Genomic DNA, 23,654 nt, shown 5'->3' with positions numbered 1-23,654 from the left:
CTTTCGTCTGTCTCCTCAACTCAGCAAGATGGCTGGAGTTTATGTGCCAAGGTTCTTGCATTACCTCCTAGGGTAGAGAACTTGGGTGATGGTTGGGTTCTCCTTGATTGTTTCCTTTCTAAGGGATTGCATTCCTCTGCTGCAGTTGTCCAGTGTGTGGCTGTATTTGTTCCTCACGGTGTCTTGTCCTGTTTTCTGGTTGTGTTTGATAGGAGTATAATCCTGGACTGTCTTACTCCCTCATGGACAGAAGCAAAAATCCACTAACACTATGAACTTATTATGAGACAGTACCTGTAATGTCTCCCTAGAGGCTAAGCCCCCTGGGTCGGGGCAGGGAGTATACAGTCCAGGTACTTACCCAGTCTGGAAAGGTCCAGGTAGGCAAGGAAGTCTTCTTGGAAGAGGTAGGGCTTGGGCTGGGTCCCAAAAGTCAGATGAGTTTTCAAATATTAACACTCTTTTAGTTTAATTAGCATGCCAAGTTAAAGGAGAGCATAAATGAGTGATTGAAATGGCTTGACTTAATGAAGCCTTAATAATAACCTTAATTCAGTTTATTTGGCATCTATCACTCACAGATGAACAGCTAATGCCTTTTCTAATAAAACCGTCATAATAAAAGGAGCCATAAAATATATTATTTTTATTATTTTAATCACATACTTCCTAAGTGAAGATACTGAATCCATTAGAATAGCCCTACAAAATGCTTTCATTCCCCTACCCCTACCCCCTTTTTTTTTATTTCAAAATTGAATTTACTTGATGTTATACCGGGAACATTTGATGCTATTTTCTTACTCTGCTGATAATTAAGTGAGAACAGATTCCAATGACAACTCCACAGGTTATGTTCTGGAGACTGACTCTTCTACCAGGCACATAAAACTGACCGAGTGCCCTGGGTTTTGATCCCCCCACCAAACAACCTTTCTTGGGGAGCACTCAGATTCTACTGCCTTCATCCGTGAGACCAGCAGATCAGAAAATTGGGAACCTGTGCCTCTGAGTGGTTACAGATGACCCTTCTCTCAATCCCGCTTCCAGCAGCTAGGACAGAGCAGCATTTTCTTCTTCCTTTTTTTTTTTTAATTTTAATTCTTAATTTATTTTTGAGAGAGCATGAGCAGGGGAGGGACAGAGAGAGAGAGAGGGAGACGGAGGATCTGAAGCGGGTTCTGTACTGACAGCAGAGAGCCCAGTGCGGGGCTCTAATCACCAATGGCGAGACTGTGACCTGAGCTGAAGTGGGATGCTTCACAGACTGAGCCACCCAGCTGCCCCGACATAGCAGCATTTTCAAAAAGAAATGCTAAGAGTGAACAAAACACAGTATTATTACAGGAAATATAAACGATATTAACCTCTTGGGTTTCCCAAATAGCTTTCAGTATCCTTTTACAATTTCCTCTTGAGTCTTTAAACTCTCTATTTTCCATTACTGAGGTTACGTGGAGTGAGTTGCCTAATGTCACATGGTGAGTGGATGGCAGGTCTGGATTTTAGTCTCACTTGATTCGCACACACCCTCACACACGCACGCGCTGCCCAACGTCCAAGCAGTAACCATGCTTCTCCGGCCAGCGTGCCTCCGATTTGCCTCTGACTGCTAGGAGGAACGTGGCTATTTCTTCCCTAACTTATTCCACAGATACTGATTGAGGGCTAACAGGGGTTACTACGCATGAGGCTACCTACCTCGAGGAGCACAGAAAAAGAAAAAAAAAAAAGGCTCTTCACTGCAAACTCTCACAAACTAGCATGAAATCCAGAAAAGGAGATCATTCTTTGCCATGGTGTGAGAGGTGTTTTAGTAAAAACAAGGGTCAGATACGATGGGCGGCGAAAGGAGTGAGAGTTAACCCAGTCCAACTTACGGATGCAGCAGAAGCAATAGACCTTCTCTGTGGAAGTGATTCTGAAGAAGCCATACCTGAAATCAACAGAGCCTTCCAGATGTGTGGGAATGGGAAGGTTCTCAGAACGAGACTGGCCCTTCACAGAGGACAGAGGGATACCGCTGGTGGGAAATGGTGGTTTATGTTAGTGGAGCTCAGTTATTCGATCAGAGTTCTGATGAAGGTGGGCAGTGAGACAGAGACTGAGCTTGGGAGAGGACTGGGCTGATTTGTGCCTCACTCTGTGCATGAGGTATTTGCTCCAACGGAGGTGCTTTCCACCTTCTTCTACAATCTGTCGACCTGTCGAGCTTCATGTTTCCAGAATGATGTGAATTTGAAAGCGCTCACTCCTTTGCAGGTCAGAGGGGCCTCTGGTTTTGTCCTTAACCCCAGTACGACAATTGCCGGGCACCTGTCCACCAGACAGTCCCTCCGGCGCTATTTAGGAAAGGGAAGGTGCAGTCCTATTTAACTCCTATTCCCAGACCTACAGTTGTCCCAGCGCTGAGCATAGGGTGGGCACTCAGTGGATGCCTGTTCAGTGCATCAGTAGCTGACTTTTCTGCATGCAAGGAGAAAAGTATAGTGATGCATTTACATTCTTCCTTAGAATTATCCATTCAATTTACAGGTTATTAAAGTACTGTTTCGTGCCTCACCCTCTCACCCTGTCTTTCCCTCCAGCAAGTATTCTTAGGGCATTTTTTTTTTTCTTAGTGAATTTGTTTTAACCAAATCCAATTTTTTTCTATTATCTGACTGGGCTTCTCACCCCTCAAAGTCCATTTGTATTACGTCTCTATTCACTCTGTCGCTCACTACATCTTCCAATTTAGTATAATTTGTGAATTTCATTAACATGCTATTTACTCTCACTTTGAGATCTCATGTAGCCTACCTCCTTTCGTGTAGCTTATCACCAAGAGTAAAGTCGATGCCCTACTAAATTAAATGTGCCAATGGTATTTAATTTGGAAGGGTTGTGAATACAAAGCGAGAAAAATAATAGAGGATTGAATAGAATTTTGAGGGGGGAGAAAAGCTCCGAGATGCTTCTAAAGAGTTATTCCTCATGGACAAATATGCTGGAGGAAAATAGATAAAACATATGCACAGTGAAGGTGTGAAATAATTGGAAAACAGTCATTGAGAGGAAAATAGCAGAAATGTTAATAGATAATGCGGAACTCACGTTAACAAAACAGTAATAATGTAATACTGGAACACTAGAGTGTTGGAGCTGAAAGCCCCTCAGGGGATTATTATGTGTTTCCTTCTCTTTTTAGGGACAAGAAGAATAATCCCTCAGAGACTTGGTGAAGGGCTCACCCCAAATAGTTGCAGATCAAACCCTAGAAGCCAGGTTGTTTCCTAATTAGCTGTTCTTTCCTCTGATGCACAGCCTTTACATATGTAAGCCCTTGTGGCTAATAAATGATTGTCACTTAAATCATCTTGATTTGTGTGATATACTTGTAAAATTGGGGAGAGCAGTTATTTTCCTTATTTGACACATCAGGAAAAAAACTGTGAGGCTCAGAGAGGCAGCGACCGGTGGAGGAACAGACTTCTGGTTCGTGGCAAGGGCAGATCGGAAGCTCCTTTTTTCCTAATTGCAAAATTGGCATTCTTGCAAATGTACCATGCTAACCTTGACATAAAATGAACATCAAGTTACATTTGAAAGGAACAGGAGAGAACTCGCCAGCTCATCTTCAGTCTAAAAGCTAAAGAAATGTGGTAGAGGTTGAAATGACAGAAAAATGTATTTGAGAAATTTGGCCATGATGCGCAGCCTGGAGGGTGAATAGAACCTCCCCTTGAATTCAGACAACCCTGTGCTGTTGTCTGGCTTTGATGTTTCTGGCCCACGTTGACCATGTGATTGAGACAGTAAGCCTAAAGCCATTCCCATCCGAGGCATATAAATGTGTCACTTGCCCATCCGAGCTGTATAAATGTGTCACTTGGGTAGGTCTGCTTGTGGGGATTGTACTTGGCCGAGGCCATAAAGTAGCATTGGCCTATTTCCTAGTGTTCATCTGTGTGGCAAAACGGATGCCGGGAAGCCATGGCCTGCCTTCTAGGGCTTGGCTTCTCACATTTCTATGTAAGCATCAGATTCTGGGAACCAGAACATCAGGTCAATAGCATTGACACATAGATCTGAATTTCTAGAGTAGCTACCGAAATAGCTGACAGAGGAGAAGATTCCCAAAGTGAGGTGGAGAAAAATAAAGATGGGGTGTGTCAGCATCGATCAAAAATGGGTATTGTTTTGAAACATTCTTCACTTTAGGCTGGACGTCAGCACTATTCGATTTTTCACAGCACTTTATAAAAATGTGCATTCGATGCAAATCCAACAACACTCGTGTTTAGAAGAAATACGTGCACGCTTCTTAAAGACGTGATGGCAACTAACGCAGAAAGCACGTGTTTTCATAAAAAGTGTCTCGATATCCAGAAGTGGATATTCAGAAGTGGACTTGAAACCTGCCCCCCCATATATATTGCTAATCATACAATGACTAAGTATTTATAGAAGAGTTCAGGTAGAACTATTTGAAGAAACCAGCATTTGATTTGCGGTGGGAGAGTACATGAAGGTTCTTGTCCAATTTCCTGCTGTTCTTATTAGCCCTGCTACTTCGAGCTGGTGACTTAAGTTTTCTGAATCCATTTTATCAGCTTTAAAGGAAAGGAGTAACATTTGCCTTAATCCAACCGAAGATGGTTGTAATAATCAGTATGATTTGAGAACGTGAAAGTAGAGCATACATCTACTAGAGTTTCTCAAAGTGCCCAAAGCCAGGGATATGCTACACTTCAGTTGGATTAAAGGGAGAGTAACTATCTCAGAGACCCGATATTTTGGATGGGAAACAGAGGCAGGGATTTCCAGGCAGTGCTCATTCTCGAAGTGAGGTTTCTGATAAAGTTCTGGTTCCCCTGGGTTTTTCAACCAGCTTCAAACCAATTACCACAAGGGACGTGTCATAAGAAGATGGCCAAGGACATGTTCATTTCAGGATTTCAAATCATCCAAATTCTCCAAAGGGAAAACTGGAGTAAAAATGTGGAGTCAAAGTAAGAGAATTTCAGGTGTAGCATTTGTAAGAAGACTAGTGTCTCTGGCACATGGGCACATTGGGGGCTGTCTGCACATGGCAAAGCCCTGGCCGGCCCTTGTGGAACGTGAGCTCTAATGTTTATCTCTTGGTCATGCTGGCCAATCTGATCATGGAGTTCCTATCGGATCAGCTGGGGAAGGTACAGGCTGTGGATTTACCTTGAGAGGAAGTACAAAGGTAATTTTGGAAAGATGAGCTAATGACCAAAGTGAATAAATCAAATGACTATCACCGAACAGTACAATTAGGAGATTAAATGGTCAAGAGCACAGTACCCACAGAAGCCTGGTTTGTGGTGGTTAGTTCAGCAGGGACTGTGGGTGAGGGAGTTCATGCCCAGGCCATGCCCCTTTGTGGGTTCTGGCTGTTCGGTGTGGAAGACAGAATGATGCCCTTCCCCAAAGATACCCACATCCTAATCCTGAACCTGTGAACATGACCATACCTTACAGTACAAAGAGATTGTGCAGATGTGATTAAATTGGCAATCTTGAGATGGTGGGATTATCCTGGATTAGGTCCAAAGTAATCACAAGAGTCCTTTAAGAGGAGGCAGAGGCATCAGCGAGAAAACTTTGTGGCAATGGAAACAGACGTCAGACTGATGTGGCCAGGAGCCAAGGAATGTGGGAAACTTCTAGAAGCTGGACACATCAAAGAACAGATTCTTCCCCAGAGCTTCCAGACGGAATGTACTCCTGCCAACAACCTGATTTTAGCCCTAAAGGACATGTTTCAAGCTTCTGATCTCCCAAACTGGAAAGGAACAATTAAACGTATGTTGTCTCAAGCTGTTAAGTTGGTGATAGATTGTTAAGGAGCAACATGAGAGCAATAGAGGCAGATCAGCCCAGTTTTAGGATTGGCTTGGGGATTTGGAAGGTCTTTCAGTTGGTTCTTACCAGATTTGAGGAGAGGTAGGAGGAGCTTATGGGGAGAGAGGAGTGTAGGCTCATGGAAGAATACCTTTTAATGAGGCCACTTGGAAGGATATTTTGGCAGCCTGACTCTATATTTATAAAATCGTAAATCCCTCCTTCTTTGAATATTCCTATTCATCATCGCTATCCACTTCCTCAGGGGTTTTGGCCCAGTTCACAATTTTCTTTTCTGTTCTTGAAGGCTTTTTGCACCCATGGGAGTGAATGTCATAGTTGTCTCTGTACTTTCACAATCTAACTTCTGTGCTTTGATAATAGGAGCAGGGGCGGGTGTCTGACCCAAGATTGTCTTGAGAATCTCTTCTCCCTAGAATCTGGAATTTTCCTGTCTAGAATCTGGGACCCTGATGTGTTGACACTTTCCACCTGCGAGTTCATGAAGAATACAGTAGAACCTCGGATGGAGAGTAACTTGTTCTGTGAGTGTTCCTCAAGATGAGCACACGTTTCCGGTAAATTTTAACTTGATAAACGAGCGATGTCTTACAATACGAGTCTTACGTGACACCGAACATCACACCATCACAACTGAACTAATGGTCCTTCCCTCTCTCTCTCTCTGTGGGATTGTGGGTGATCGTCTCCCACGCTCAGATGCTCGGTCTCAGGCTGTGGTGTTTGATAGAAATCAGTGATTTTTCAGAATGCTGGAAGGTGCTCATAACTGGCACTCGTGTGTTTTTTGTCACTTCAAGGCACCTATGCGTTTCCATCCAAGAGTGAGCTTAGGAAGGCTCTGGTTCATTCTAGGTCAGGTGCCTGCGGATATAGACGCTTTCCTCTGCTGCCTTATTGCCAGTTACATTAAATACAGTATATGACCAGAGTTTATTAACACGGTACCATAATCAACATCCATGTGAGTGGATACAATGGCCCCCATGCAGAAACAGGTTAAAAAGAAAGGTGGTAAGGAGATGATTATGGCAGATGTGGAGAAGGAAATCATCGAGAAGTACGAGTAAGGTAAGCAAGTGACCAAAATTGCAAGATTTTATAAGTCTACGTCTGCATCTTGTCTGCAGAGGAGCGAAAAAGCAGTGGAATCCCTCACCTCAAATGAGATTAGAGAGATGTATCAAATGTGGGAAACAGAGCAAAATTTTGTAGAAAAGCACTACCCAAATAAAGCTATAGCAGTGTGAGGGATGAATCTGTTTAACGATAACGCAGTGTCACATTTCCGCAAAATCCTCAAAAGGGGGCAAAAGCAAGTGTCTTTGGGTAGGCTCCTTGTTAAAGCTGCATGAAAAGAAAAAGATTCCATTGAGCCAATAGACGGCAGTGATTCGGTTAGTGATAGTGAAAGTCATTCTACACAATCACCCTCCTCTCTCTTGTCTCCCTCACACCAGCCACAAAGGTTGCCAAAGGGAAGTGCAGTTAATCTGTTTACTTTTCTTTATATTTTGTATTTTCTTTATTATTTTGTATTATATTACAGCATTGTAATCATTTTTATATGAATATTTTTGGCTTGTGGAACGAGTCCTCTGAATTTCCATTATTTCTTATGGGGAAATTTGCTTTGATATACAAGTGCTTTGGATTACAAGCATGTTTCCAGAACGAATTATGCTCACAAACCAAGGTTTTACTGCATTTAAAAACTAAAGGTCTCTGTTGGTGCCCAGATTGCAAAACACATGCTCTCATAGGCTGCTAGTGCAACTGTCCATCGGAACAAAATTTCTGGAGAAAAGCTTTGCAACACAGTGAGTGTCATAATAAAGGAAATGCCTTTAGTCCCATAATTTCTTCTCTGTGATTTAATACAGAAGAAACACACGGGGATGTTCACTAGGTTTGCAAGCAATAATATTCATTGTAGCATTATTTATAAGGGTAACAATATAGAAATAACCAAAATGCCTAATAAAAAGTGACTAGTATTTTATATGAGGATACTTCCATAAGATAATATAAGCCATTATAATTGTGATTTTGCAATAAGTATTCTTTATGATATTTGAAAAGTCTCACAACATAAGTCAAAATCCAGGATATAAAATTATACTTACTATGAGACCCTGATTGAAGAAAACAATGCATATGTATGACTAGAAAAAAAGTTCACCGTGATTATCTAGTGGAATGTATGTTAATTTTCATTTTGTTTTTTATTTTTTTTTTATATTCTTCCATACTTTGCAAATTAGCTGCAATTAAGATTTACACCAGTCAGAAACCAGGACAGGATTCTCTCCCTCAGACTCCATTTCCAATCAATTTAACTCCAACATTGCTTTAAAATTTTTTTTAAATGTGTATTTGTTTTTGAGAGAAAGAGACAGAGTGAAAGTGGGGGAGGGGAAGAGAGAGAGGGAGACACAGAATCTGAAGCAGGCTCCAGGCTCTAAGCTGTCAGCACAGAGCCTGATGTGGGATTCGAACCTATGAACCTTGAGATCATGACCTGAGCTGATATCAGATGCTTAACTGACTGAGCCACTCAGGTGCCCCCCAACATTGCTTTTTAATTAATTGATTTCTCCCTGTATTCATTGCTAGCCCTCAAACACAAGCTTCTGTCACCTTCTTCTACACTGCCTGAGCCCCCAAAGTGGTCTATTGCCAACCACTTAGAAGCGTTTTCAGTCCATTATATAGACTTTGGCCAAAATAATAATAGTAAAACATAAATTGCATCATGCATGTCCTCATTTCAAAAACCTCTAGGGGCACCTGGGTGGCTTAGTCAGTTAAGCGTCTGACTTCAGCCAGGTCATGATACCGCGCTTTGTGGGTTCGAGCCCCGTGTTGGGCTCTGTGCTGACAGCTTGGAGTCTGGAGCCTGCTTTGGATTCCGCATCTCTCTCTCTCTCTCTCTCTCTCTCTGCCCCTCCCCTGCTTGCACTGTGTCTCTCTGTCTCCAATAAATAAATAAATATTAAAAACAATTTGTTTTAAGAAAAAAAAAACCAAACCTCTAACAGCTTCCCCTCAAACGTGGAATAATAACAAATGTTAGCCCTGCTTCTCAGGCCCACACGATCTCACTCCTGCCCACTTTCTATTCATCTCTGACCACTCCCTGCAGAGTCTTCAGTCAATATGGCCATGATCCTTAGAGCCACAGGATGTCTGACTTCTCATGTCCATCGTGGCACTGGGACATTGGCTGTAAATCACATCTTCAAAGAAGTCTTCCTGTGCCTTCTGGATCATTCTGGTTTCCCCACTTACTATGCTTGCATGATACTGCGTCATTTTCCCTCATAACAATTTTCACAATTCTCCAAGATAACATCGTGTAATGGTTTTGGTAAATCTGCGTTCACTTGCTGATTTCCTAAATTCTTGTTTCCCCCTGCAAGGCAAACCCTCTCTTCCTACCTCCTTTGGATGAGTAACTCATTCCATACCTGGCCTGGCTTCTTGATCACCCACTTTGGCCCTGCAAGTGCATCCCACAGATAAATGATATGCAAACCCACATCTTGCCCTCCCCTGCATCCTACACCCAGATTGGGCCAGCAGACCCGGGTCCTACTTCCTACAAAGGTGATCATTTTTATAGGTTTACCTGGGTTTATTTCTTCAATCATATTCTTTTATAAGTGAGATAGATGGCTCACTTATAGACAATGTGCTTCTGACTTGAGCATGTCTAAGAATGCTATTTCCAGTCATTGCTCTTTGGATTTTACGAAATTTCATATCACCCTGTGGTTTATTTGTATATAACCCTGTCTTTCTTGCAGAGCTGTAACTCTTTACAGGTAGATACTAAGTCTCTTTCTCTATAGAAACATTGTAACACTTAGTAGGTACCTATGCATAGTAAGTACTCCATGCATGGTTACCAGAAGAAATTGGGGGTCCCAACTGCAGAAGTTATCCTGGGCATGTCTTGGGTTATGTCAATATCAGATGTATATCACTGAGGTAGACTGCTGCTGCTTAACTGTTGTGCTTGGCATTCTGTATGCTAGGACAGGCAGAGGGTTTTCATTGCCTCCTTTGACAATCTGACATTAAGCTTACAAATTCAGTTTCTCCATAATATCTCTGCAAAAGCCTGGAAAATGATATTTCCTTTCTGCACTGGGAGAAATATTGATGGGAGTTAAATGACCAGCCTTGCAAAACATGTATTTAAGGGTTAGAAGAATGAGGACAATAAAAGCCAAACTAAATTTTAGTCTACCTAATTTAAGTATCTCTAATTCAACAGCATGACCATTTCATCTTAATGGTGCTATCTAGTATAGTATTGTCGTTCTCTTGCCAAAAATTGATTAGATGAGCTCTTTGTAAAAATTATGATGACTGGGAAAATATGGGCAAGTTTAATTTCATCAGTTCAGAAAATATGATCTCCTTTCCTAATGGAGTGGAACATAAAAAGAGGAGATAGAGGGCTAAGTTCGTTGCAGTAATGAGGGAGCTGGCCAAGAAACTGGAGTTATGGTTCCTGGAGATACATTTCCATGAAGTCTGGGCAAAGGAAGCCTCCTTTTACTGAGCTGATAGAAGAGATACAGTTTATTAAGGGGTGAGGACAAAACAGACAAAGAGCATTTTGACTGAAGCTTTGACATTTTTCTATTAATCGTGCACTTGGTGTTGTCATGAGAGACTCGATGTCTGAGTACTAATCTGAACCAGAGTTTTCTGTTCCCATTCCCAATGAGTGAATAGACCAAAGATTCCTTTGCAATCTAAAAGGGACTAACAGCCTTAGTTTACTGAATTTATAAACTATTTAACTGAGATCTGTTAGATAGCCTAAAGAATCTGAAAGACTACTTGAAATAGTGGAAAACCAGGTTGGAAAATATTAAACTTTCCTATTAAATATTAATTTCCCCCATAACAAATATCTAGAAAGGTAATTGTTATCTACACAAATAAATATCAAAAAGGTAGCACGATAAACACAAAGCCGTGGTAAGATTTTGGAGAATAATTTCATTTTCTTGATGAGATCTGATAAAATTTAGTAAGGTTAAGGGTGCCAGAGTGACTCGGTCAGTTAAGTGTCTGACTCTTGATTTCGGCTCAGGTCATGATCCCATGGTTCGTGGGAACGAGTTCCACATTGGGCTCTGCACTAATAACGTGGAGCCTGCTTGGGATTCTCTCTCTCCCTTTCTCTCTTCCCCTCCCCTACTCTCTCTCTCTCTCTCTCTCTCTCTTTCTCTTTCTGTCTCAAAATAAATAAATAAACATTAAAAATTTTTAAGACATTTCATAAAATAGGGGAAATTTGTCCTGAGAATGGAAACATTGCTCGCAATTGCAGGAGCTCCAGGTTTTCAAAGAATTGGAAAATTGAAAGGGTTTTAGAATCACTGCCTTAAATCCTGGAGTAGAAAGACGTTGTCACAAAGCTCAAGTTCTAAAGTCCAGTCTTACTCAGAGGCGAAATCATTTTCTTTTAGTTTTAAGTAACAATAACATTGAGTATCACTTACAATGGTCTATTATTGCATTAGTTTGAAGTAAAGTCATAATTTTGTGCATTTGTTTCTAGAGCATACTAAAAGAAAGCATTAATGTATGTCACCAACAACGGGTCTTATGTACAAGAGTTACTCAAAAATTGATTCCTGCTTTCTTATATGGTGTAGTACTTAGAACAATATGCTTGTGGTCCAAAAGCTTTTTATGTCATACTCCTTCCTTGGTTAGTGAAGACCCAAACATTAAAGAATGTGATGCATATACAGTAAACAGAGAAGAGAAAACAGAAATGGCATGAGGGAGAAATGGTATTTATTTTGTAAGTAGTCAATAACATTTTCTGGGTATTGATATTGCTTTATGTAGTATCATCCACATATATAGTCTGTGTGAGTTACCAAAACTTGTGGGTCCTGTGTCATGTTGAGTTTCTCAAAAACCCTTCAAAGCAGGTCTGGATAACATTATAATCTCAGTTATAGAGATGAAGTATCTTGTTCTCAGAATATTAAATGACTTCCCTCAGGCTACCCAGCTAATACATGAGCTACTTTTTTTTTTTCCTAGCTATTAGGACTCATTAGTTTCTGTCATCTATGCATAAAGGATAAACTTATAAAATTTTTGAACAAAAATTTAGGACAATATCTTTGCACAGTCGGAGTAGGCAAGAATTTTTAGATGGGGTACAGGATGCAATCAACATAAAAAAAAAAACAAGGGAAATTAGACTACATCAAAATTCACATCCTTGGTCCTATCAGGAGACATCATTGGGAAAATGAATTGGCAAGTCACAGGCTGAGAGACTATTTACAATACATAATACTCAAAACAGGACTTATGCCCACACTGTATGAAGAACTCTCACAATTTTATAATAGAAAGACAAACAACCCACTACAAATATAACATATTTGAAGAGAGTTTATGTGTCAGCAAAGCAAATGGCCACGAGCACACGAGAAGGTGTGAATCTTCATTAGTCATCCAGGAAATGCAAATTAAAGCCACAATGAAATATCACTACGCACTCGGTAGAATGAACAAACTTAAAAAACCACACACACAATATGAAGTGTTGGTGACACTGTGGAGTGACTGGAACCCCATACATTGCGGGAAGGGGTGCAAAATGATATGACTTTGGATAATAGTTTGCCTTTCTTTAAAAGTTAAATGTCGGGGCGCCTGGGTGGCTCAGTCGGTTGAGCGACCGACTTCAGCTCAGGTCACGATCTCGCGGTCCGTGAGTTCGAGCCCCGTGTCGGGCTCTGGGCTGATGGCTCAGAGCCTGGAGCCTGCTTCTGATTCTGTGTCTTCCTCTCTCTCTGCCCCTCCCCCGTTCATGCTCTGTCTCTCTCTGTCCCAAAAATAAATAAACGTTAAAAAAAAAAAAAGTTAAATGTCCACTAACCATACTATCCTGCAATTCGTGGAATTGGGTGTGGTTGGTGGTAGCAGCCTCATCCATACTAGCCAAAACCCGGAGGCAACACAAATGTCCAGACCACGAGGTTGCATGAATAAGGTGGGACATGCATGTACACCAAATCACCACAACGTACACTTGTACACTTTCACTATGTTGCCATTTTATATGCCAATTATACCTCAATAAAGATTAAAAAAATAAAGTGATGTTATGTCCGTATAATAGAATACTACATGTCAATAAAAGGAATGAGCTAATGATGCCCATGGCAATGTGGGTGAATCTCAAAAATATTTGGAGTAAATGGGCACTGGATACAAAGGATTGTATGATTCCATTTATATGAAAATCTAGAAGACTCAAATGCTTTCACTCCTGAGAGAAGGCAGATCAGCCTGGCGCCCATGTTGGGGCAAGAATTCACCGGGGTTGGGCAGAGGCAACATCATTGAGTGATGGAAATGTTCTGCATCTTGATCATGGGTGACAGTTTCACAGGTGTATACATTTGTCACAACTCATCAAAGTGTGCACTTAAACTCTGTGCCTGTTGTTATATATAAATTAGACATCAACCAAGTTGATTAATAAAAATGTGCTGCACTGCACTGTGATACACGCTTTACCACAGAATAAAACTGTGCACTGTATTTTAGACTTTGCACTACTTTTCTTTTGCTGTAAAACAAACAACCCTGAAATGAGTGGCTTGAAACAATATGCATTTATTACCTCACACAGTGTCTCTGGGTCCAAAATCCGGGACCAGCTTAGCCACGTGGTTTGGTATCAGGGTCTCACGAGGCTGCTGTCGGCTGGTTGGCTGGGACTATAGTCAACAGAAGGCTCTACCAGAGCAGAGGGATCCACTTGTTAGGCGGTTCAGTAACTTACCCGGAAATACTGACATTAGCTCTGGTTATTTGTGGGGACGTCAGGTTCCTGCCATAGGGATCACTCCACAGGAATGCCTGAGTGTTATCACGATGTGGCAACTGTTTTTTCCGAGCAAGTGATCCAAAAGACAGAAAGGTGGAAACCAGAATGTCTTCTGGGTCCTAGCCTCAGAAGTCACATATAGCGTTTCCACAGTAGAATCTTGGTTATACAGGTCAGCACTACCAGTGATGAGGAGGACAAGTGCCCAAAGGCACAAATACCAGGAGGTCAGAATCACGGGGACAATTGGCAACTGACTTCCACAGATCCCTGTTCAACACTGTCAACAGTTCAAGCGTGTTTTCCTCTTATACATAATAAATTACGTATCATTTGTGATCGCTTATTGAATATTTGAGAGCCTTTAAGTCCCTGAACACTATTCCAGAAAATTTCAGTGGAGTTCTCATCAGATGGGTCATTTGTTTTTAACACATATAATTTTACTGTAATTGATAGATACTAAGTCAAAAGAAGTTGGATTTATTATATAGTTGAAGTTGGATTATAGGCAAAAAGGGGAGGATGACCAAAGATGTTAGTCCCTCTAACAAGCTCAATGATGATTGGCAGTCAGTCTGGGATTAGAGTTCCAGTTCTCTTTCCAGAAGGATATCAAATCAGATCATAAGGTTTATTGCTGGTATTATGTGGAATGCACATGTCAAATGCTCTGTATCATTTTCTGGCATGATTTGTTGTTCTATTAGGTCCAGTGCAGGCGTTCCTCAGTGCCCATTTGTAATCTTTTTAAAGGAACAGCTTCTGTACAACCCTCTACTCTGCAGATTATTTTTCATATGTATCCCCTCCCGTTCCTACTATAACCTAGATGTTTACTTCCCACATTGTTAACATGGAATCGAGAGTCTCTGAAAGGCTTTATTTAATTTTTTTAGTGTTTATTTATTTTTGAGAGAGGGGACAGGAGGGGCAGAGAGAGAGGGAAACACAGAACCCAAAGCAGGCTCCAGGCTCTAAGCTGTCAGCACAGAGCCCGACGCGGGGCTCAAACTCATGAACCACAAGATCATGACCTGAGCCCAAGTCCAGCGCTCAACTGACTGAGCCCCCCAGGCGCCCCTGAGGGGCTTTATTTAAAATTTTTTTTTATAATGTTTATTTATTTTTGAGACAGAGAGAGACAGAGCACGAACGGGGGAGGGGCAGAGAGAGAGGGAGACACAGAATCGGAAGCAGGCTCCAGGCTCTGAGCCATCAGCCCAGAGCCCGACGCGGGGCTCCAACCCACGGACCGCGAGATCATGACCTGAGCCCAAGTCGGACGCTTAACCGACTGAGCCAGCCAGGCGCCCCAGGGCTTTATTTAAACTAGTAGAGATGACACATCCCCTCGAAGATAGAATCAGGACTCATCACTAGGACTTTTGTGCCAAATTCCAGAACTTGATTTTAAAGCCAGTGTCATGCTTTTCATGTTCAGGTTCTCACTTGTAATACTTGGTACCTTGGTTGTTTACCAGTAGCACATAGTAGAGACTACAGATTTATTTTTAATCAGCTGTATTCATGTGAAGAGAAAGAATTAAATTAGCTGAGTTTGGCATGGTTATATCCATCAGTGGTAGTTTCACTTAGTTCTTTAAATATTTATCCGGCACTTTATGCATGCCATTTTATTCTTTAAGGGTACAGCACTGAACATATCGTGGCACAAACTTCAAAAATGCAAAATTAGAAAGGATATTTATTGAATCCCATGTGCTGCCACCTAGCTTCAATGATCATGACTATTTTGCTGATCTTATTTTACACCTCTCTCTTCTTTTGCAAAAATTATTATTCTTTCTCTTTACAAATTCACAGGATACAGTTTGTGCCCTAGCAACTGCCAAAGTTGACCTAATATTTTTGGGGTACCATTATTAATCAATAGGTTAACAATTACAGTAATACTTGAATTGCAAGTAACTTGTTCTGAGGGTGTTCTGCAAGACGAGCAAACATTTCTAATAAATTTTAATGTGATGAATGAGCGATGTCTTGCAATATGAGTAGTAGGTGACGCAAAATGTCACATCATAACTGAGTCAATGGTTCTTGCAATTCGCTTCGGTGTACAAGTGCTTTGGATTACAAGCATGTTTCTGGAACAAATTATGCTCACGAATCAAGGTTTTATTGTAATTGGATGTGATTTAATTCACTGCAGTCAATATATATATATTTTGATGCTCAACTCATCATTTTAAGGCATCGAAAGATCCTTCAAGTTAACTGTCATGTCCCTTCCGTTTGGCCATGGTGGTTTTCAATAAAAAGGCTTATATTTAACATAAGGAAGTGTTATGTGAATACATAATTAGAACAGAGTGTGCTGTGTTTGCGCTGTGGTGTAGGAAGGAGGGGTCCCAGTAACTACTGGATCCCAGATTCCCTTTCTGAAGATGTCAGTAAATTAACTATGTCAGTATGCTTCCAACGAGTCTGTCAAATGGCAGAAGCATTAGTTTAGAAAATGGAAATGCGGTTTGAGGAGGCATAAGGTAATCAAGGCAACAGAAGATAAAATGAAACACGCAAGAGTTGGCCATTCTCAGGACAGCCCGAACTCACTGGCGTGTCGTGACAGCAGACCACGGGAGGTGTGTAGGTATAAAATCGTGGGCTATTCAGTGTGAGCTGCACAGAAGAAATTTCCTCCAAAAAATTCCGCACGAAAAGGGCACGTGGATGAGTGATCTTACAGTGGAGAAAACGGAGAAGCTGCCTCAGGCAGGCGATCGAGGTTCACATCCAAAGTGATGAGTCATGTAATTAGTATGTATCCTAGACATTCTGTGATGAAAATGGCTATATATAAATGTATAATTAAACATATATTATAATTAAATATACACATACATAATGAAACATATAATTAAACATATACCATTTACCTACTCTCTTGCCCAAGCCATACGCTCTAAGTATATATCTAGGAGTCATGAAAACATAGGTTTGTGGAAGCTTTATTCATAACACACCCGAGTTGGAATCAACCCCCAGACTCATTAACAGGAGACGAACAGACTGTGACATATTCGTACGCTAGAATTCTATTCCGCAAGAAGAAATGAAATGAAATACCAATACTTGCAATGACAAGGATGAATTTTTAAAAAAAGAAAGTAGAAAAGAAGCCAGGCATGAACATCTATACTGTATGATTCCACGTATGTGAAGTATAAGAACAGAGAAAGTCACACTATACTGATAGAAATAGAAACTGTGTGTGGCTTATCGGCTTTCAGATTAACTGAAAGGAGCCATGAGGGAAATTTCTGGGGTAAGTGAATGCTCTCTACACATCGTGCAGGATGTTAGTTCCATCAGCACATGCATTTGTTAAAAGCTCATCGAAATTTATGAAGACTTGAGCATTTCACTGTAAGGTTTGCCTCATTTAAAAGAAGATTAAACCTGACATTGTATTGAGTGCTAAGCCCCTCCTTATCCTTAAGACATAGTCCTGCCCTCAAGGAGTTCCACTCCACTGAAGGTGTGTCTGTGGGGGGAAACATGAGTGACTCATTGTCCAAGGGAGTAACCCTGGATTCACAGAGAAGGAAACTCTGTAATGAGCCTTGAAGTGTTAGTGGGAGTTTGGAAAAAGAATAAGAAATAGATATATGAATAAACAGGCATATTTGGGGCAGAGGTAAAATTCCCAGGGTTGCAGACTGAGCATCTGCATTTGTGAGCTGTGGGCGGGACTGCATGCAGAAGCATAGGCGGCCCTGGAGGGTATCGGAAAATGTCAGGACAGGAAGTGGGGCCATGTTGCCTGCAGCAGGGAGCAGCAGTGGGGAAAAAAATCAGTTGGATGGTCAGGGGGGCATTTGTGAGCCACATTAAGGGTTGATCCTGAAGTCAATGCTCACGATCACTAGAAGGATAGGCTCCATATATCTCACCCTGGAAGCAAATCTTGTGACAGAAAGAGACATTTGATGTCGAAAGCATGGATTCACCAAGAAGTTTATGACCACTAGGAATGTAATCCTGCCTTGTCCATCAGGAGCTTTCCCCAGAGATAATGTGCTCCTGCAGTGTCTTAAATTTCTTTGAAACCTCACCTCTTAGACCAGCCAACTTCTTCTAAGTCAGAAATGAAATATCCTTGATGTGGGGACTGTCACCCATCATTCCTCAAACCACCATGAAGCAGGAACCTTGAATCAATCACAATACTTAGTCCCAAAGTCACCTTGGGGCTTTTGTCACAACTGCGCTCTGGGCGGCTGCTTCCAAGTGATCCAAGTAACTTTGAAAGAGATGAATGATGATGGTAAGAAAAATAAGAGTAAAGTCATGACAATAAAATGAATAGCAAAAAACAATAGATAGTTTCCTTGATACGTGTCTGGCATTACTCAGCCCGGATCATCTCCTTTTACACACAGGCACCTCTCAAGTTCATCTTGTCATTTTTCCTATTTTTGCGTGGGACGATTGAGTCTCAGGACAATTGTGATTGCTCAAGATTATACATCCAGTAACTTAGTGGCACAGAGGTGTGAACTACTCTGTCCATATGAATGCTTTGAAAATAATAAACATTTTAATTTAGTTTGAGATTTATAGAAAAGTCATAAATATAGTTCAGAGAGTTCCTCTGATACCTCGGGCTGTTATATATACATACACATATCTATCTGTAGTCCATTTCATACCTCCCCAGTGTCATTTCCATTCAACATGAAGAACTTCCTTTATCGTTTTATGCAATATTGTTCAGTTGATGGTAAATTCTCTCAGATTTTGTTTAGTTACAAGTGTCTTTATTATTCTTTTACATTTTGAATTATATTTTTTCTGGACATGTGATAAAGTCTAGGTGGGTTGTGTGTGTGCGTGTGTTGTGCGCATGAGTGCGTGTGTGTGTTGTGTGTGTGTGATAATTACTGTAAGGATGCCATTCCATTGTGAGGGGTTTTTTTCCTTATAAAATGTGAATTCTTTTTTTGTTTTATAATTTCTTGTACATTATGTATCTTTTCTTTTCCTGACTGCTTTAAAATTTTTATCTTTTCAATTGTTTTCAGCAATTTGGATATGCCTAAATATGTTTTCAGGGCTTCCATGTTGCTATGTAATTTAGATTATTCCTAGATCTTTAGGTTGAGTTTTTTTTTTTTTTAAGTTCACTTATTTTGAAAGAGAGAGGGAGAGGTGTGGGAGGGGCAAAGAGAGAGGGACAGAGAAAGAATCCCAAGCAGTTGCCACACTGTCAGCGTAGAACCTGATGCGGGACTCAAACTCACAACCCATGACATCATGATCTGAGTTGAAACCTAGAGTTGGATGCTTAACCAACTGAACCACCCAGGCGCCCCTGTAGATTGAGTTTTTAAGTCAAATGTTGTGTGGTTTTGGTAATTAATTTATTATCTTTCTCCTTTCCTATTATTTCTGTCTTCTCTTTCTAGAACTCCAATTATAGGCATGTTGACTTTCAGGTTATCCCACAGGTCATCTCTTTGTCCATTTTTCCTATTTGAAAATCTGTGTTGATCTGCCCTCAGATCTACTGACTTTTTCTCCTATTGTCTTCAATCTGATGCTTACACTTGGCATTTTAAATTTCATTTTATTTATTCCTATTTTTTTAAATTTCATTTTAAATACACTACTGTTCAGTTGTAAGTCTTCTTTTTAGGATCTTTTTCATAGTATTTTGGGGGAGAGGGTTCACAACTTCCTCCTTGTGTTTATTCTCTCATTTAAGTCCTTCAACATATTTATGATAGTTATTATGAAGTCCTTGCCTGCTGAGTCTAGTATCTGTGTCGTCTTTGTATTTGTGTGTGCTGACTCATGGTTTCTCTTGACCAGCATCTCTGATTCCAAGCATTTCTAGGTCTTTTCCATGTTTATATTGAACACTGTGATTAATTGTAGGGGCTCTAGATTATGTTGTCTCCCCTTAAAGTGCATTATGTTTTGCTCTGGCATGCTATTGAATTACTGGTGTTTGTTCTTGAATATGGTTGGGTACAATTCTTTATGTCAGTGTGGTCCTTGGTCCTAGATTGTGACTTTTACTCTAGAATGTAGTCTTTACCCGAGTGTCTGGGTGTCTCAGTTGGTTGAGTGTCCGACTTTGGCTCAGGTCGCGATCTCACAGCTTGTGAGTTGCAGCCCTGCGTCGGGCTCTGTGCTGGCAGCTCGGAGCCTGGAGCCTGCTTCACTGTCTGTGTCTCCCTCTCTCTCTCTGCCCCTCTCCCACTCGCTCTGCCTCTCTCTCTAAAAAAGAAATAAAAACATTAAAAAAATTTAGAACGTAGTCTTTACCTCTGCAGTCCGACTTTTCGAGAATCTCAGCTCTGTCACTGAGGTGCCCACTGAGAATTTGCTCGACTGCCAGGCCAGAAATCTGGTATCTCCTGGCTCTGCAAGGCCTTCAGCATCTTTGTTCAGAGCTCTGCCCTGCAGCATCTGCGCTCTATTAGACGCTGCAAAGTTCACATGATGGAAACACGGGCCAAGTCTCGGCCAAGCACCTGTGGACAAGCCCTGTCCTTACCCGAGCTCTCTTCCCTCCAGTACTCAGTGCAGCATGTGAAAGTTGCTTCGGGAACCTTAAACTACTGTTTCTGCTTCATCAGCTCAGTGAAACTGTCATTACTGGCTTGGGCTACACCTAATTACATTACTGTCCAGAAAGTACCCTCAGGCAAAAAGATAGGAAAACATGAGGTTCATCTAATGTGTTTCCATTTTCTTCAGAATCGTGGTAGTGGGCTACTGTCTTATTGTTCAAAGCCTGCATGTTGTGTCCACTGTTTTGTTTTTTCTAATTTTAATGTTTATTTATTTCGAGAGAGAGAGAGAGAGCATGAGCGAGGGAAGGGCAGAGAAAGAGAGGGAAACACAGAATCCGAAGCAGGCTCCTCGCTCTGAGCTGTCAACACAGAGCGTGATGCGGGGCTCAAACCCGCAAACCATGAGATCATGACCTGAGCTGAAGTTGGAAGCTTTGAGTCACCCAGGCGCCCCTGTTTCAAAGTATCCAAAGTGGCAGGAATATAGGGTGAAGTGGAGAAAGTACGTGTTAGGAAATCCATGTGTAATGTTAGAACAAATTGAAGCTCAAGACACCATCAATTTTTTACAAGTTTATTTATTTTTGAGAGAGAGAGAGAGAGAGAGAGAGAAAATACAAGTGGGGGAGGGGCACAGAGAGGGGGAGAGAATCCCAAACAGACTCCATGATGTCAGTGCAGAGCCTGATGCAGGGCTCAAATTCATGAACCATGAAATCATGACCTCTCTCTCTCTCTCTCTCTCAAGATAAATAAATAAACTTTAAAGAAAAAGATTCTCTCTCCCTCTGCCCCTCCCCTGCTCATGGAGGCACTCTCTCTCTTTCACAATAAGTATTATTTTGGGGCGCCTGCGTGGCTCAGTCGGTTGAGCGTCCGACTTCGGCTCAGGTCATGATCTCGCGGTTTGTGAGTTCGAGCCCCGCGTCGGGCTCTGTGCTGACAGCTCAGAGCCTGCAGCCTGTTTCAGATTCTGTGTCTCCCTCTGTCTCTCTGCCCCTCCCCCACTCATGCTCTGTCTCTGTGTGTCAATAATAAATAAACATTAAAAAAAATTCAAAATAACTATTATTTTGGGGGAAATAAATGTAAAAATATTGATATTTAAAATATTGATATTGATATTTAAAATATTTTGTGAATATTTAAATATTTAATATTTAAAATATTTTTAAAACTACATAAACCCATTATATATATTTATTTTATAGTATATTTATATTTATACACACACATTTCTAATACATATATATCAGTGCATGCAAATAACTACACGAAATATTCATACATATTGCACATGTAAGCGTGTGTGTGTGAATGCTTGCTTAATAACGGCTTAGCTCTAGAGGGAAATCTGGAGCCATGTATATATATATATGAATTTATATACATCAAGAATTTCAACATAAGTGGCATACTACTAAAGAAGTATTAATTAGAGCATATGGAAAAACAGTACACTCGATTTTGCTATTCACTTGGGAGGAATAACCTAGCTATAATGGAGCAGCAGGAGTACCTTGGTGCTGCAGGTTATGTGACAGCAGGCAAACGCTATATTTAGAAAAATAAATGCCATTTTTATTAGTTGTTTTGGGAATCATCTGCTCTGCTCGATACCTTCCTTCTGAGGGGCCTTCATCATTGCTCATCGCGTTCTGATTATGGCGAGACACTGGTTCCTTCCAGAACATAAATGGCTTGGTAGGATGTTGAAGCTGTTTTAGCTGCAGCACTCCAAAACTGTCTCGTGCTCAGGTGAGCAGATTACAGCCCTCAGATCTGCCCACCTCAGAGATGTGATGGCAGAGCTAGCCTCCGAAACCGACTCTCACATCTCTGTGTTACGCTTCAGGATCACTCCAGGATTTTCATCCTGTGCTTTTGACTGCCTGATGAACCTTACCACCTGGCTGTTCAACCAGCCCCTCAAACGTGTCGTGTCTGTCATTGCCTCCCTAACCCTCTGTCTTCTCCATTTTATGGCACTATCACCCCATTTACTGGCAGGCTCTAATGTATGTAGACTTCTTTTCACAACCAATCAATAAAATTTCTAATTCCGATACCAATGTCCTGTACCCCTTCACTAATCTCTTAAATACTCTTAGGTGCCTTCACTTTCCCAGCTGCGTTCAGTCAATTTGATTGATTCAGCACCCAATCAGTTCACATGGGTGATACTGCAGTACTGGGGAAGATAACCAGGTCAGGAGGCACAGGTGTGAGCCTCAGTTCGGCCACTGGTGAGCTTTTTACCTTTCATGGGTTGTTCCAAAGCCCTCAGTTCCCCTTTTGGCAAAGCGATAGTGGAATTAAACCACAAATGTTTCTTAATTTCTGAAAAACATATTCTGGTTTATTGAGTATGAAAATACGCACTCATAGAACATTAAAAAAAGGATAGATAAACATAAGGAAAAATGGATTACCATCATGCATTTTTTCAAGAAAAATATATGTATATGTATATATGCAGTATATATTCAATGTATGTGTTATATGTTTAACAAGTGAACGTATTATTTTTATCTTGTTTCATTTATCTATACATAGTCAAGATATATATTCAACATGTTTCATGTATACACACACACACACACACACACACGAACCAATTGTATATTTTTAATCCTGCCTTATTTTTCCCTTAACATTAATCATCCGCTCATGTCTTTGGTTATATTACAATTTTAATGATTGCCCTATTTTCAGAAAATGATAAGCCTATAAAACAAAGCTTTTTCTAATCATTAAATATGTATATTTTTTATAATTATTTGCCCCTGTGAATACTATGATGATGAATCTGCTTTTACATAGATTTCTAAATGCATCTCTGAGTAGTTGATTAAGATATAGTCAAAACAAATTAAGATTTCGAGACCCCAAATCTATTCTAGATCAGTGCTAAGAGAAAATCAAGGCAAGCCACATATGTAATTTCAAATTTTCTAGTGGCCACACTTTAAAAAAGTAAAAAGAACTAGGTGAAATTAATTTTTATCTTTTATTTAACCCAATCTTACTTTTTTCTCTCCTGCTCTACACCCCTCTTTCCACATCTTCAGCACTGAATCAGAGTCCCTCAGTCTCTTCCCTAGAGACATCACCCTTACTCCCGGCCACCACCATTCTCTCTCAGAACCACTTTTTACAGTGGTTTCCCAGGAACTTCCCCTGCCTTGATCTCACATGACTAATAATTCTCCACCCGCCCCCCCCCCCCCCACAGACTAGACCACCAACCATATTTATAACCTCATTTCCCATTCTCTTCCCCGTTTCACACAGTGACCATCTAATTGTTGAAGATGATTACAGTTAATATAATTTAAAACCAA

At 40.8% G+C, this 23,654-nt stretch overlaps 1 pseudogene; it reads right to left on the bottom strand.

Annotated features, from left to right (window-relative positions):
- Positions 1–21,962, bottom strand: part of LOC122210612 — a 45,298-nt pseudogene extending 23,336 nt beyond the window's left edge.
- Between the last annotated feature and the right edge of the window lie 1,692 nt (positions 21,963–23,654).

Source organism: Panthera leo, chromosome F2 (genome assembly GCF_018350215.1).
Source record: "Panthera leo isolate Ple1 chromosome F2, P.leo_Ple1_pat1.1, whole genome shotgun sequence".
NCBI lineage: Eukaryota > Metazoa > Chordata > Mammalia > Carnivora > Felidae > Panthera > Panthera leo.
This window is presented reverse-complemented; position numbering and strand designations above follow the sequence as displayed.